A 16742-nucleotide genomic window follows, 5' to 3' on the forward strand; every position below is an offset into this window, starting at 1 on the left:
AGTTTGATTTCCACGTGTATTCTATTATCCAAACTTATTGATTTCTTCGATGTAATGAGATCTTTTCATGTAATAAATGGAAGCTTTTGTTACTGTTCTACCCTTTATTGCAATGCGAAAAATCGTCAATCCATTTCTCAGTTTTGATATTAAAAACGAGTAAACAAAATAAACAAATTCCTTTTTGTTTATTTAAAATATCCCTTCACTTTTAATAATAACATCCAATTTTCAACCAGTTGCAAAAGTCTGTGTAGGTACAGACTATTTTTATATTACGCCATTTCAATCTTCTAATCCCCCATTTCCCAAAAGCTCTTATAAACGTCCTTTTTACCTACAGGTAAGGCAATTTACACAATATATTCTTCATACAACAAGAATATATACAAACACCCTAATTAGAGTATTTGTGCTAACGAGACACGTTCATCGACATGTTCGTATATTTCAAAAAATAAAAAATAAAACTTTATAAAACATACGATACAAACTGTGGAGGATATTAATCTTAGAAGTCGATCCACTATTCTCCTAGCTAGATAAAGTTCTCCTAGTTTTTAAGTTGACTTTAAATAAAAAAAACACGACTTATCGTGGGACACTGGGTTGAAACTATATTCCTTTCGTACCTTGTTACATTATAAATGTAGCGGATACTTTTTTTTTTAAAAGATATGTTCCTGAAAATTTAAGGTATTAATTTTAGAAGTCAAATACTTGTTTGATTCTTTAAAGAATTTAATTCAAGAGCTACTTTTAGTTTTTACTGTTTGAAATAATTGTAGTATTAGTTTAAAAAAGACATACTTCTGATTTAGTAGTGAACCCAGTATGTGAGTAGGTATATTACATTTAGTCTGATTAGGATATTTATCATGACATAACATAAAAATTGCATTGTGTTTACATTAAATTATCTCTGTTTTCTTTAACTTCTGATAACTTTCACAACACAAAATTTTTTTTTAAATGATAAAACATAAAATTTTGACAAAAAATACAAATTGACAGTTATAAAAAGATTTTCTCAAAATTCACGGCAACCTGAATCGATTGAAAAAGTTTTAGTTTCCTAGGTAACCTAGATTAGAAAAACTTAAATTAATGTACTTCTCCTCTAGCAAACTCCTCCCTTTCGGCAGCGCCAAAACTTAGAGCGTAGGTGTTTTTCTAAAGGTGTAGAAACATTCTAGATATTTCGTATTTTCGAGGCGAACTAATTTAAATTATTTAAAACAAAGGTATAATTAACAAATTTAAAAAAAATATAATTATGAATTATTGATTTGTCAAATTGAAGTGCATGTTACATGTTTCATTAAAAAATCCTAAAACCGAAACACCTAAATTACAATTAAAAAGGTTAAAATGAAATAAAAATTAAAAATACAATTAATAATTATAAACTAAAACGTAGTTACACCCTCTGTTATTTTGCTTTTTGTTCAATTATATCAAACAAAGTTTATGAATTCATAATAACTTTAATTAAGTCATCAAGTTTTTAAACTCAATTTTATATTCTCAGATGACAATGAACTCTAAAATATCATTTCTTATTAATAGCGACTAGTTGTTTAGCCCTTCTATCTTCTGCTGTTCATAAAGTTATCAGTGAAAGCTAGGACTCACAACTTTTCTATTTTACGGTCCTTTTTGTCACTTACAATTACAATAAAGCTACGTTAATTGGCAATTTTAAAGACAAAAGAAAGGTGATTACTTTGCTGTTGATGTTCTTATAACAAGTAAATGTTTCTGGAAACAACCATCCCAATACTTTAGTATTTAACTTTAAAAAAATAACTATTTGCAACTAATTCTTTCTGTAAAATTTCTTGATTATTTGATCAGCCAAAAAGTAACACCTTCAAATGTGAATTCTTTATAATCGATTTAATTTATTAACGTTAATATAGTTTAAACTTTAATTTAATTTTTAATCAACTTTTATCAATTTCGAAATTCATGCCGATTAAAGAAAATAAAATTCCCTACACAAGTACAAGCAGTGCTGGATTTAGGTTCAAGCTCTTAACTAACAAAAATCGTAAAAATTCGAAAACTTCAATTTAGCTTTTTTAAAGCGTTCTCGAGATTTCAGCTTCACAGAACTCAAATCTTAAATTCAATGAACTAAAAGCTTCATATCGAGAAAAATTCACTTTCCATAAACCTCCGATTTGATCGTTCTAACTATTTTTCTAAAGCAAATACCGAGTAACAGACTTTTAACATTTTTTTTTTTGGAATTGAATTATTTAAAAATTATTTTCGAAGAATAAAAAAATAGAATATTTATAAAATAAAATAAAACCATATTTCTTTGGAAATTTAAACAATGAATGAAAAATATGTAGCAGGAAAAAATGTTATATACTAGAAATGAACGTTTCAATATTCTGTTGTTCAAATCTATTGTTTGTATATTAAATCATCTCTCTACCGCTACCGTCATTGTAATATTGAATAGAAAGTGGTATTCAGGAAATGGAAAAGTTTTCAGGAAAATATAGGTCCCTGATTATCGATTCATTTCTCATATCTAAATATAATTTAGTAGTTGGGTAAATATAATGCATATCTCTTCTACCTTCTAGTATTATAATTATTACAAAAAAGACTATTATCATAATTACTATAAAAAAAATTACTCTTAATGTACATTAAATTCCTTAATTATTAGAAAATGATGCTAGGCCATATTTATTTACTAGGTTTTTGTTCTTAGCTCGGTGATGAGGAAAAAAGCCAATTATACTAAAAGCATTCCTGATGACAAAAAGTTACTTATCGTTATTTTCGCAATTTCAAATATCAAGAGATGAAACGTAGTTGTTCTACTTCTGGGTATCGAGGTAACATATTGGATAAAAAAAATATCGTTTCGAAAAAAAATTATTTTTTTATTATTTTTGCAAACGTATCGATAAACATTTATTCCAAAGATACATATACAAATCAAGATTGGTAGTCGACTCTGCGCATTTTGGCTTGTTTTGAATTTGACCCGAAAAAAAAAATAGATCGAATACAGCAATTTAAATGCAATTTTGTATGGTTGTATTAACACAGGTGCTTCCTTTCAAACTATTTTCCATTTCGTCATAAGTACCACGTTTCAACTTCATAACAGCTTGATAAAAAATGAGTAAGAAGAAGGGCTTCATTTTCCGAAAAAACTACATCATAACTTAATTTTTTGAAAAACTAATCACTGAGGGATCTGAGAGTATCGCTGAGGGATTTCCCTATTAATATCTAAAACTTTTTAATTATCTAAAAATATATTAACTTCCATAAAATTTATAAAAATAATATTATTTAAACTCAAATGAGCATTTTTGTATGTTGTACTTTATCAAGGATCGTGAACGCCATATATTTTAACAAAATGAATAGTAATATTGTTAAAATTATTCTTTTAACTTGACCTTGATAATTTCTACCTTTTTGCTGCTAATTTGTAACATTCGTCTATATTTTTTAAAACAATCCGTCTTTTTGCCGACGCTTTGATAACTGTACACGGTAAAAAATTTTTTGTGGATATTACTTTGTCAGTATCCGCCTGAACACCATTTAAAGTACTGTATTGAAAGAATAGTAACGTCAGGAACATACTGGTTGCCGATACTACTAAAACGTCTGGTACTCCCGATACGTCTAACATAGATTCTATAGTGTCTGTCTCTATACCATACCAGCATTGTAGTAAACATCATGTATTTTTTACCGTGATATGAATTATGTGATAGAGCCCAACATCGAAAATCAATATTCTAAAAGGGTTTTCAGTCGTAAGGGTTTGCTGTTTTAAGGAAATATGATAATTTTCTTCGTTTAAGAAAGTACTTTCAAACAATAGTATGGCAATAGATACCGCGAGGCCCAAATAAACGTTGGCAAAATGTTTACTAATAACCATGTACTATTTAGACGATTAATGAGTAGAACAGTGGAAAAAAAATGTCATTCCCGCAATTCACTCATAAATTTTGCCTGATTTTAGTCAATATTGATATAATATTCAATCACTTTGAGACAGAAATGAAAAAATGACGCACCCAAATATGTCACTACCAAACAGTTTTTATAGCTATTGATATCTATGGTTTATTAAATTTTATTAAGAGTAAAAAGTTTGTTGTTCAAGACCTTCACATCAATTCTCTGCTGGTAAATATTCACAAACAATATAAACGTATTATCTATGTTATTATAGGTATATATTATAATATTTGGGTGAATGCTACTGCCATTATTATTTATTATAAGAGGTAATACACAACACCACCTCAAATGGTTTGTCCTGTCTATCTATATATATATGGGAAAGTGCTTTATCTTGAATCATAATTTACGAACAGGGAAAAGTCCTGATGTCGAATTGACCATGTAACCCATAAATTAGACTTGATACCATGACAAAATTTGAAATTGAAATTAAAATTGATTAAAAAACGAAGAACTTATAAGCAATCAAAGGTTGTATTCAAAGGTTGCCCATCTCCCTTTAGCAAATCCAAGCTTTATATGTAATCTCTATGGCGATACCCACGTATGACGTCACTAGTGCGTATCTTCCTCTTTGTTTAATTCGGAATTTTAAACGTTCATATCTTGCATACTAGTAAATCAACTTCACTTACCTGCACGTCCAGTGAGAATTCTTCACCTAAAAAATTTAGTCGAATCTCATATTTTATATCATGAAGCATGGTATAAGACAAAAAGCATGGATCACACCAGAGTGTACTTAGTATCACTTCCAATCGAATAACCTTAAGGATGACGTTAAAACTGAGGGAAAAGATGTCTCATTCAAATAGATCAATAAAAGTATCTGAAGCTTTAGATGCTAAATAAAGAGGATATCTGTAAAGCTTTAAAAGTTTCAATTACGTACATGGTATTATGGTGTTTCCTAGAGAGATTTGTGATTATTACAAGTTGAAGAGAGCACCTGCAGGTACAATCAGTGGCGATGATTGTAGATACATTATAGTCTCAGCCATGATACGTAATGATCTTGCACTATGGCTCACACTTCTTGAACCATGGTTTACAGATATTTAACATTGAAACTCTCAAAAAAAGTTTTGAGAATTAATAGTACTCTAAACGTAAACAATTTTCATTTCAATATTTTTATACCCTTTATATATGATATACATATCAAGGTATGCTAAATTTAGACCCAAGTTTGTAACGCTTAAAAATATTCATGCTACGACCAAAATTTAGCTATTGGTGTTCTTCATAAAAACACCTAATTAGTCCATTTTCGATTGTCTGTCCAACTGTACGTCTGTCTACGGGCACGATAGCTCAAATACGAAGACAGATTTCAAGCTGAAATTTTTATAGCGTACTCAAGATAAAAGAAGTGATGTTGAGTTCGTAAATGAGGAACATACGTCCGTTGGGTCTTGGCCCCGTAAACCGTTAGAGATAGAACACAATATCAAGTGTAAAAAAACGGTCTTTATAAAAAAAAACAACTTATGTTTTAAACATTTTTTCGTAAACATCACTATTTCCTCGCGAGGGTTCACAACTTAGGACAAAACTTTGGTGTCCATTTTCTCCAAACTTATAAAAGATAGGAAGTTGAAAGCTTGCAGATAGCTTCAAAAAGTGGTCTTGTAGTAATCAATTCTGGAAAAACAAAAAACAAAAATCTAGAAAATAATTTCGATTAATTTCGAAATATTCGAAAAAATACAAATGGCGTCCGAGAAGGCGCCATAATTCTGTTGGTTTTAAATCTGTTCTAATTTATAAAAAATATTGCAAACACTGACATTCATTTACTACGTTTTTCACTTGTTTAAAATGGTTTTCAAAACAAATAAATGTAAAAATTAATTCCAGGTACTACACCTTCTCCTATATATATATCTGTTTATGTATGTAGGTATGTTGACAAGATCAATGTATATAAGGGAGAAAGCTGCTGTGTGTTGTTTGTAAATAAATCAATGAAAATATTGTTTGCTCCAGTTATTATCATCAGTATTTTGTAAAATCTATGTCGTCTTTTATAAATAAAAGTTCATATAGTAATATAATACAGAATGATTTTATTTTATATACAAATATTTTATTTCAAATAAATATACAATTTTCTTTTCGCAATTTTACAATATTATTAATTGGATGAGCTTCAATGCGTTGTGGTTTATTTTTATCTGAATTGATTTTCAATTAAAACGACTGTCTGTTTGTATCTCTAATTATAAAAGTGCTGTTTTGTCAAACAAATACAATCGTTTCAAACAAATTGTTTTGCTTAAACAAATTTTGTAAAAACAAGTCTGACAAATAAACAACTTTACTATACTTTTTATTTTCAACGGAAGAGAACGGTTTATTCAATATTAGTATCGGTTATTCCATATTAAACACGAAAAAAGTGTTCCCAAAAATAATAAGTATTTTCATGAAAATTTGCTATAAAAATGTCTGTAGATCAATATTATGGACAAATGATGGAGCTCAACAGAGTTACTTAATGATTTGGATGACTATTGCAACTTAAATTTCTTTTCTTAGCCGTTCAATTAACAGTCTTGCCTTTTTACTAATAGTTCAACTAACGTTCTGAATGAACTCAGCTGTAGCGCGTAATACAAGATTTAATGAAATGACTGGCTGATGCTTAGGCCATTCACACAAAATGGTGACCTTTTGACAAAAAGAAAGATTAAATGTCTGACTTTAGAAATTGTTTATTAAAGTTATTTAAAAAAATACAACATTTTGTTATTTGGTAACCATGACACCAAATAGTGTAACGCAAGTTAAACTTCCAATGCATTTGGAACCGCAAACAACTTTGTTTTGAAAACAAGCACATCTATCATTGCGACACGGATTTACAGCAGGTTTACAACTACATTTTTAGAATACCTACCGATAGGTTACTGGCTTGTCATAGCCTCTCTCAAAGTAGTTACTACACTCTCACACTCAATTTTTGGGGTAAACGTAGTCAAACTTTGAGAAACACCAACAATTTTATTACTTACCATAGCCATATTGCCAGTGTGTAGGTTTCAGCGCCAGGTGGCAGAATGTGGAACTAAATTTAAATGACTATACTAACCAAGTAGTTAAAGATTACCGATTCAAGTCATTTGCTTAGCTGTTTAATTGAATAGCCATATATATTTTTCCAGCCGCTAGTAAACCAGCGCTTATAAAAAGGCTAAGCTGTTAATTAAACGGCCAATAATGTTAGTTGGCTATGGCATATATCATAGAGTTTTCTGCGGTAAAGTAAATGATTCCCTAGGGTTTTAAATTAATCTAAACTGTTATAATCACCCTTGAATAAATTCATGTATTGTTATTATTATTATTATTATTTCAGTATCTAAAGGTGTATAGTATACAAAAGATATACAACAACAATTCAATGTTTAAATAGACGTAAACATCTAGACATTGTAGAATCTAGACAATAAAATGACATACATTTTAATACTAACAATACTACTATATAGCAAGGAAGCTCTAATACTTACCTTCTGTAAAAACAAATAATAATAATATATAGAGTGAAACATATTTTGGTAAGTTTTGGAACTAGCTATAATTTCGGGGCTGTAAAATCGTCTTTCATGTAAGAAAATTCAGTATTATTTTCCTGATGAAAGAAATATTCTATCAATAATGTAGGGAAATATTTATATCAACTTTGTTTATCAATATACCAAACACACAACACTTTTAATCCAATAGACTTTTATTTGAGTCAAGTACAAATGTAACTCAACGCTTTGAGGAAAGCAAATATAGTGACTTAGTGAAGCTTAACCCATCAGAGGAACAAACAATTATATATTTTCTTAAAATTGGGTTGGTCTACTATATGTAGCTGATGCAATAGGGAATATTCATGAAATTTCAATTTGGTTCAAATATTTTTTTTCCGCAACTTTATTGGCTAAACATTTGAACTAAACCATTATTTCAGTAATTCATATCTTTTTTTACCGACTTCAAACAAAAAAGGAGGAGGTTATCAATTCGACTGTATTTTTTTTTATGTTTGTTACCTCAGAACTTTTGACTGGGTTAACCGATTTTGATAATCTATTTAAAAGCTAGTGCTTCCCGTGAGTATGCACGACAAGAGGACGAATAACTCAATATCACGCCAACCGATTTCGATGATTCTTTTTTAGTGATAAATTAGTTAGTGCACTTCAGGCTCACTAAAAATCACAAAATAATAAAAACTTTTAACAAAAAAAAAAACCGACTTCAAAAGAAAAACTTTTCCAAAACAAATTAAAATGCACTAAAAAGTAAAATAATAAAGATAATATAATGTAGTTAAAATTATTGTTATTTTTGGAGTCGGTATCAGTCAAGCTAATATAGAAACTGTTCTGTCAGAGTTGTTTCCTTGGCTGACACCGACGCCAAAAATAACAATAATTTTAACTAAATTATATTTTCGTTATTATTTTACTTTTTAGTGTATTTTAATTTGTTTTGGAAAAGTTTTTCTTTTGAAGTCGGTTTTCTTTTTTTTTTTTTTTTATTAATTACTTAAAATTAATTAATAAAAGTACAAATTCAGTGAGAGAAATTCAAATTTTTAAAACGGAAATTAAAATTTTAAAACGGGAATGACGTCATAGTATGTGGCTTGTCAGATTTGTTGACATACTGTATGATATTAATATTACTTATATTTTGTTTGGTATTACCAGGAATATATACTATAATTACTACATACGTGGGTATTACACCTGTAGTAAACAATACATTTAACTGTCACCAACTGACAGCTCACATATTAATACGTCATCAACAGAGAGCGCGTTTTAACATCTCAAAATTATTTTCTTTTTTAAATATTTTTTTACACTTAATTACAGCATTTTTAGACAGTATTTATATATTTTACTTTGTTATAACGGTGTAAACAATGAATTAAAATATAAAAAAATACATGAATATTCCCTCGTATTTGAATAAAATACTATTAGATTCTTAATCAGAAGATTTACTCTTGAAAATGAAGTACTAATAATTGAAAAATATTTGTTTCCCTTATATATATATTATACTTAAAATCTGACTAAAAGATGCCTCACCCTACACATTTGTAGGGTTAAAACACATTTAAGAGTTATTGTCACATCAGAATGAAAGATAGTTCCGAAAATATTATATAGTATTGCGAAATTGTTACAAATCATTTCAAAATATTATTCATGTACTTCCATATTATTTTCCCAAGTAATCAGTACCTTCGAATCCTGAAACCATCGGATGAACCAACCTAAGTAAAACAACTGTGGTCAATGCATTTAGTAGCTACCGTCCCACACTCCAGGCACATCAAACATATTGCGCAACCCTTTTTGTCGAGAGCTTAAAATTTCTCCATAATTCACTAACGTTTCTCACTAAAAGAGTAGAATTTCGGATCGTCTCCAAGATGTTTTATTTGGTATTATAAAGCTTTGTGAACCCAAAGGGAAATTTCCATTATTACACTCGATAATGTGAATAATTTCATTAATCATACGACTTGAGAATAAAGCAGTAAAATCTATAAGGAGAGAGTGTCTTCGAAATTCGATACCTTCTTCTATCAATAGCCAAATTATCCTTTATTTCAAGTGTATCGCTAGCATATCGCTAGTAATCCATACCATAAAAGATAATATAATTAAAAAAAATGTGGGAGGTATTCATTTATTTTTGAGATATGAATAAGCATCACTAACAACTGTTAACATCTGAATTTAATGGTGGTTAGATGTTAAAGGTGTTGTGTGTTATAATAGAAATTCGATTAGGTCAGTACAAAAACCACACCATTTAAGACCACATTGAATTGGATAAAATCTCTCCATTTATCTTGTTGACAGGGAGTACACTCAAAACGGGCATATAAGTTTTCTATGAAAGAAATACGCACTTAACATTGACTTAAATCTCTACCTCCGTCTGACCTGAAAGGGATCATCTATCGAAAAGATAAGCATTTAAACATCATCAAACAGTGATAAATCTGGGATGGAAAAATTTTTCAATTATGATTCAATCACCTCGTGATAAGAATAGAATAGAACCAATCTTCCATTAAATTTCGTCTTAGTGCTAAATTGCAAATTTTCATCCAACCGTCAAAGATATACTCGTCATAATGAAATTATATACAAATGCAGGATCATTTCTTTTACCTTTAATAAATTATTTTCCTAATAGGGGTTAATCCTGATAACGAATTGGTCATATTATCCATAAAAATGTAAATCTAGACTTGATAGCATGACAAAATTTGAAAGTGAAATTAAAATTGATTAAAAAACGAAGAAGTTATAGCATTCGAAGGTTGCCCATCTCCTTTTAGCAATACAAAGTTTTATATGTAATTTCTGTGGCAATATCCATGTATGACGTCACTAGTGAATGGTTTCCTCTTTGTTTAATTAGGAAATTGAAACGTCACAAGTTAGGTTGGGTTATATTGGCTGTCCACGAAAGACACTCTTCTGCTATAGAGCCCGTTGTGATACCATATATGTGTTTTACCACCCTTCCGCTGATAATTTCATTTATCAGCTCCTCAATTTCAGAGGCTGAGTGCACCTCCTTCGTGCATATACCGTGCACTACACCAAAAGATAAGCGCCTATCACAACTATAATTTAATTAATTTTGTTGGGACGGCAGGAATCGAACCCGCTACCATAAGCATACCGCGGACGGAATTGGTTATGTCTTTATCAACTGAGCTAATAGGGGTAACTTCACTATTCTATTCGTAAAATGAGAATTATTCATCTGAATACGGCCTATGACTACCCGTTAGCAACATTCTGTTAGTATTGATAGCTCTTTATATATTAGAGAAAGGTGGTATTATTTACTTTCATTAGGCCAATTCTTTTCAATTTAAATTCTTAAAAAGTTTATCGGTTCATGAAATAAAAGTAAACGAAAATTACTTAGATCGTAATTATTTGGACCACAAGTTAGATACTGCATTATAGAGACTTTTTTCGTGATATTATACTACTTTCACTATTTTCTTTATCAAAAATTGGATCTATATAAGATATATACTTAAATTTTTTATCTACGGATTCAGGAAGAAACAGATACAAGGAGTTTCTATACTATAGCACTGGTAACACTACAAAATAACTACTTGATGCTTCTTCTTTCTATAATGTTTTCTCCATACAGGAAACAAATTTATTAATGGAAGAGCCAGACCAAAAAAAATTCGTTGAATTTACTTTAGCTGATACCTAAATGAATTTACTAAAGCTGAAAATTGTTATACAGATTGTATATTGCATATAGATAACAATTATGACAGCCAGTCAGCTAAATGTTAGAAGAGCTGGTCAGTTAGTAATTATTGTTGTACAATAAATAAATAAGATTCATTTATGATTTCCGTGGTATTTAAATGAATATATTACGCTGAAAATTGTTATACAGCTTGTATATTGCATATAAATAACAGTTTCGATAGCATATATCTGATCCCCGTTCTATCATTCGCTTGACTGACCGCAGTATGTGTGTGTACACAACTACTATAAACAATCTTCAAATAATCTTTAGTAAAATCAACGAATTTTTTTGGCCTGGCTCTTAATCCATATACTCACGTACAAACACATGCATAAATATATACTACATACCCAGAAAGAACGCGATATAAAACCACTTAAGTTCAGCTCAATGCTATATACACACACGAACATGAAACAGGAATAAGAAAAAAAATGTATTTTAACGTTTCTTTTTATAAAGATATTTATAGATATCACCATACTAATATTAGTGATGTGCCCGAATTTTAGCCTCATTCAAACGATAAAATAAAATATGCCTTTCAGTACATGTACTCAATAGCGTGCACAGAGATTTTAAACAGGATAGGCAAATTTGTATAAGCTACTATATAATCAAAAAAACTGCATGCTGGTTTTGGTTCATCATCATGGTGAGTAAATGATGATGAAGGAAGTAATTTTTATCACGAATATCCATGCAATGGCTGATTTTATAGACTTTAAGGATTATAATAAAATAATAGCAGTGAAAATATGGTGTTGTGAGTATACGGATTTTTTCCAAAAGAGTGATACTTAAGAGAAGCTGTGTTTTTCAGATTGATCGTGTTTTTTGCGGTTGTAGAAAAGTTATGAACATCGTTATAACCGGAAATTTCACCTGCTTAGATTTTGTTTCTAGACCGCTGAAATAATGGATAACGCACAAACACAGTCACTTGATATTATAATTTAACGTATATCCGACGCATCACTTTAAAAATATACGAATATTAAACTATAGAAGAGAGTAGAAAGTATTTTTTGAACAGTTCCGTATATTATTTTCGTCATTCAAGCTATTTTCCCTTTTTCTTTTTGCTTACCTAATACTAATAGAAGATTTCTATTTGCTTTAAGGCTTTAAAAAATGTCTACCTCTTTCAAATATCTATAAAATACCAAATCTTATTACTTCTCTTTTCATGTGTAAGTCGTATATACTTACTTACTCGACTTTTATTTGTCGAAAATGAAGTGAAGAGAGGATTTTTATTTCTGTACCCGATACATACTTTCTAATTTTCATTATATACAGTTTTATATAGCTGTGCCCAACACACAGAAACCAATAAGCTCAATCTGCTCAAAGCTTTAAATCTAAAAATCTGCTCATAGCGTTAAATCTAATCATATACAAAATTATGAAATCATTTATCTGATCAAATATAGAATTATAAGTACTATCAATCCTACTTTGGCTGATGGGTTGGCCTTTTTGTGTAATTGCTTCATTGGATGGTCGATGGAAGCTTTGAATCTACAATATCCAAACGATTCTTATTAATATTGCTAGTAATATTGCTACTAATATTGCTAGGCTACATGTCTCCTTGTTTCTCGGTATATTTCTATTTTAATGTAGGGTGGCTATTATAATGTGTCATATGTCATCCCATGACAAATTTATACGTTTCTGAGTATATTCGACTTACTTATAGGGGTTTCCGAGGATGCGGGTTGTACATATATATATTCATGTTTCTTATTCTCTTCAAATGCTACATCATTTTCTACTCTTGCATTGAGAGCCTATGTATGTTGACAATTAGTCACTACTGCAATAATCATTCTATCTGATTACATGCATTCAACTATTTTCAGTCTTTCTAAGTGTTCCTTTCACTAAAAATCTTTCATAATGAACTTCTGAAATGGAAAACTGGAATGGACTTCTTAAAGGCTACAAAATCTTTAAAATTTTTTATTTATTATTTTAGGGTTATTAAAAAGAGTTTACTACATACGACTTTGGAGCCAGTAGAAACTGGGTATAGATAGAAAGTGATCACAAAACTTTGAAAAAATACATGTAGAACAAAGTTTTAATGAATAATGTTCAAAATTTACGGAACAATAAAAATAAAACTGTTGATAAATTATATTGATAATAATAAGTTATTTGGCTAAATCGTATACATGATAATTGCAATCATAAATTTTTCCTACAAATATAAAAATTGTATTTTTTCTATACAAAAAAAAAAGTTAATAAACATAATTTATGACTTGAGGAGAGAGAGAAGTCCAGAAAACGAGTAGGAAGGTTAGAAATGTACATTAAATTAATGTAACTAATAAAAAATAAATAAAAACGAATTTTGATAATATTATATACATATTTGGGAATATATTTTGGTGTAATTATATATGTCTGAAAGTCGAACTATAAAAATTTTTATATTTTTGATTCAAAGTAATAGAGATTTAAAATTAATTCCATGGGCTTACTCTAAGCAATGATTTATTAAGCTTTTATACCTACAGGTTTTATTAAAAGTACAGGTCTATCCGTTCCAAACATATCTTATGAAAATTATCATCAGAATCATCGTTGGAACAGGACAGACAGATGTCATCGTTAGAACAGGACAAAAGGTGACTAATTGCTACCCAACATTTAGATTTCTTTATAAAGTCAGGTAGATAAGCTAATAAACAAAATCTTTGAAACAAACAAAAATAATTTTAAGCCTACCGCAAGCTTTCGAATTAGTTATACATAAAGGCGCCCTTCACGGTAGCGTATTAGAACTGATACTTCATCTACTATATATGTCTAACCTGCTGGTTTCACTAAATGTTACTACCAGAATTTGTGTCCAAAAATACAGGTATTTTAGCTATCAGAGCCCATAGAATTATTAAAGCAGAATTCTCCATTACCTTTCTACAACGATATGCCGGACCGCCAGTGAAGCACAACACTAATAAGTCACTCAAGTCTCGCAAGCTGATCACTAAACACTCCTAAGACTTAGACTGCTTAAGTTGGGGACAGTAGGTATTATCTGTTTGGTCGAGTATCTCCATTATCATTTAATAGCAAACTTGGATTATACAAAAGGATACTTACCTATACCTGTTTGGAACTTTCGGGTACAGCTTTTTCTTCCAATGTCGATATCATACAATTGGATCAAACATAAATTGTATGTTACAAGTACGTTTTTAATCAATGCTTCTTGATCCATCACAAATGAAAAACCAAATTAGTACCTATAAAATCACTACTACAGTTAATACGGAAATTCTTTAGTATACCAAAATCAAATAATTTGCAAACTCGAACGACAAATCTCATGTCATACTATAAAAAGGAGACACAAATCGCATACCAAGCACATCAATAAGCCAGGAAAAAAGCTTTTTAATATTCTAAAATTCCGATTACTAAGTAAAAATTATAGAAAAAATATCTTTAAAAAACGAATCGAATTTTAAAAAATAATGTAATAACGTTAAAAAAACTATAAGAGACCAGAATCAATGAACATAAGCTCTTGAAAATATTACATTTTCTGACCCAAATTCTCACGTTTATTCTTATGTTTATACGTCATATACCCTCAAACTAGATGATACACATATGTTATAACACTTCCCACATATTGATGACGTGATAGATTATCGACCGAGAGTATATCTTTACCTTATTAGTAGTATAACATTTATTTTTTTTATAAGTACGACTAATAAAATCTATACTGTATTTAATTTCCCATAGGATTGCACTAAAAAAATAAAAAAATATCCAACGTATTTTCATTCATTTTCATTGATTTATCAGTTAGCTCTACGGCCAAGAATGAAAAATAAGAGTATTTTGAGAACGGCTCGGCTGGTAATTTAAGTGACTATTGTCAAAGTCATGTGTACTGTAACTGTTTCTCTACGAAAATTTTCATAGCCAGGAACTTATTTTTCGTGGACAAAGAAATTTTTAATTGGTTGACAATAAAAGAGAAGATATTTATATGAGAAAATTAATTGGAGGTTAGGTTAGCTTAGAGCAGCCATCCTGGGGGTGAGACACAATTAGACCATAGGGTCCGTTGTCATACCAAAAAGTGGATTAAACCATCCTCGACCACACTACTCTATGTAATTACTCCATTTGAGGCTGTTTAAGAACAGCAAGAGTACTGTTTCATCAACTAATTTCAGATTAGAGATGGACGTTAAAGAAAAGCCGACTCAAATGATCCATTGATAGTGCACTGTGACAGTTCCTGCAATAGTCGTGGTGCACTGGTAGGCCCAAACGTCCAACGTGCCTGTCGCCTTACCAGTATGCTTTACAAGCCGCAACGAGTTTGCTTATAATGGGCCTTTGAAGTGAGAAACAATCTTTTAAACGCTTACGAATGTATTCAAACTATGTCTGAATTGCAGTACTACAAATGCGTCCTTCCATTTAAGATTGGCCTTTTTAAAACTTTTGTCATTCAAGATCAGCTCGTCCACTTTACAATTCCTTGGATTATCCCTGTATACGATACTTGAATTAAAAAATGGAAACATATTTTTATCTAATGCTCGAAAGAACGAATTGCCCGTTGTTCGATACCTTAAAACTGTTATTTTTCAAATAATTAATTTTTGCATTTGTAATTCAATTATCTTCTTATTTGGATGTCTTCCTAATCAATATTAATCAATTTTAAGTTTCCCACCTTGAAAGAAAAACTACTCCGAATATAAAAGTTTTGTAATAACTTATTAGGAACGACTTTGCCAACAGCCACTCAAATTTTCGATCGTTTTGAAATAACTGTCAAACATTTCGCTTGGCCCTAGCACTAAAAATTCGTTCGTTGTAAATATTATCCAATTCATACAGATATTCTCGTCTATATTATAATATTTCTTTTTAATTAATGTAAATCCTTCTTGTCACGTATTTTCTTTCATTCATAATTTCTATATCATCATTTCACTATTTTTCATAATATCAAATCGAAAATTCATGTTGTAACTATTTGTAATAATTTTTTATTTTTATTCTTCATATTTTAATAAATACATATAATTTATGTTTTGCAAAATAAATAACGCTTTAACGAAAAGTTTTTAATTTTCTTTTTTTTTTGGTCAATTATTGCTTTTAAATGCTTTCTTTTTAAATAAATAAATAATAAACTGTAATGCATAGCTTTGCAGAGTGTAACAAAATATAGACTGTTTCAATTCATTCTTTATACCTCGAAAACAGTTTCAATACTTGGCAGAAAAATGATTTATATAATGTCTAAAAAGACTATCAGTTTGACTAACAGCAAAACAATTTCATTTCTGAATTTTTAATTTTAATCGAAAGCTCTGAGAAAAGTATTAGATTCTTATTTCTACATT

At 29.6% G+C, this 16742-nt stretch overlaps 1 protein-coding gene across 1 annotated transcript in view; it reads left to right on the forward strand.

Annotated features, from left to right (window-relative positions):
• The window catches only part of LOC123292458 (cubilin-like), a 321907-nt gene that overhangs the window by 271378 nt on the left and 33787 nt on the right, over positions 1-16742 (forward strand). The window lies entirely within an intron of this gene.

This window comes from Chrysoperla carnea, chromosome 2 (genome assembly GCF_905475395.1).
Source record: "Chrysoperla carnea chromosome 2, inChrCarn1.1, whole genome shotgun sequence".
NCBI classification, from domain to species: Eukaryota; Metazoa; Arthropoda; class Insecta; order Neuroptera; family Chrysopidae; genus Chrysoperla; species Chrysoperla carnea.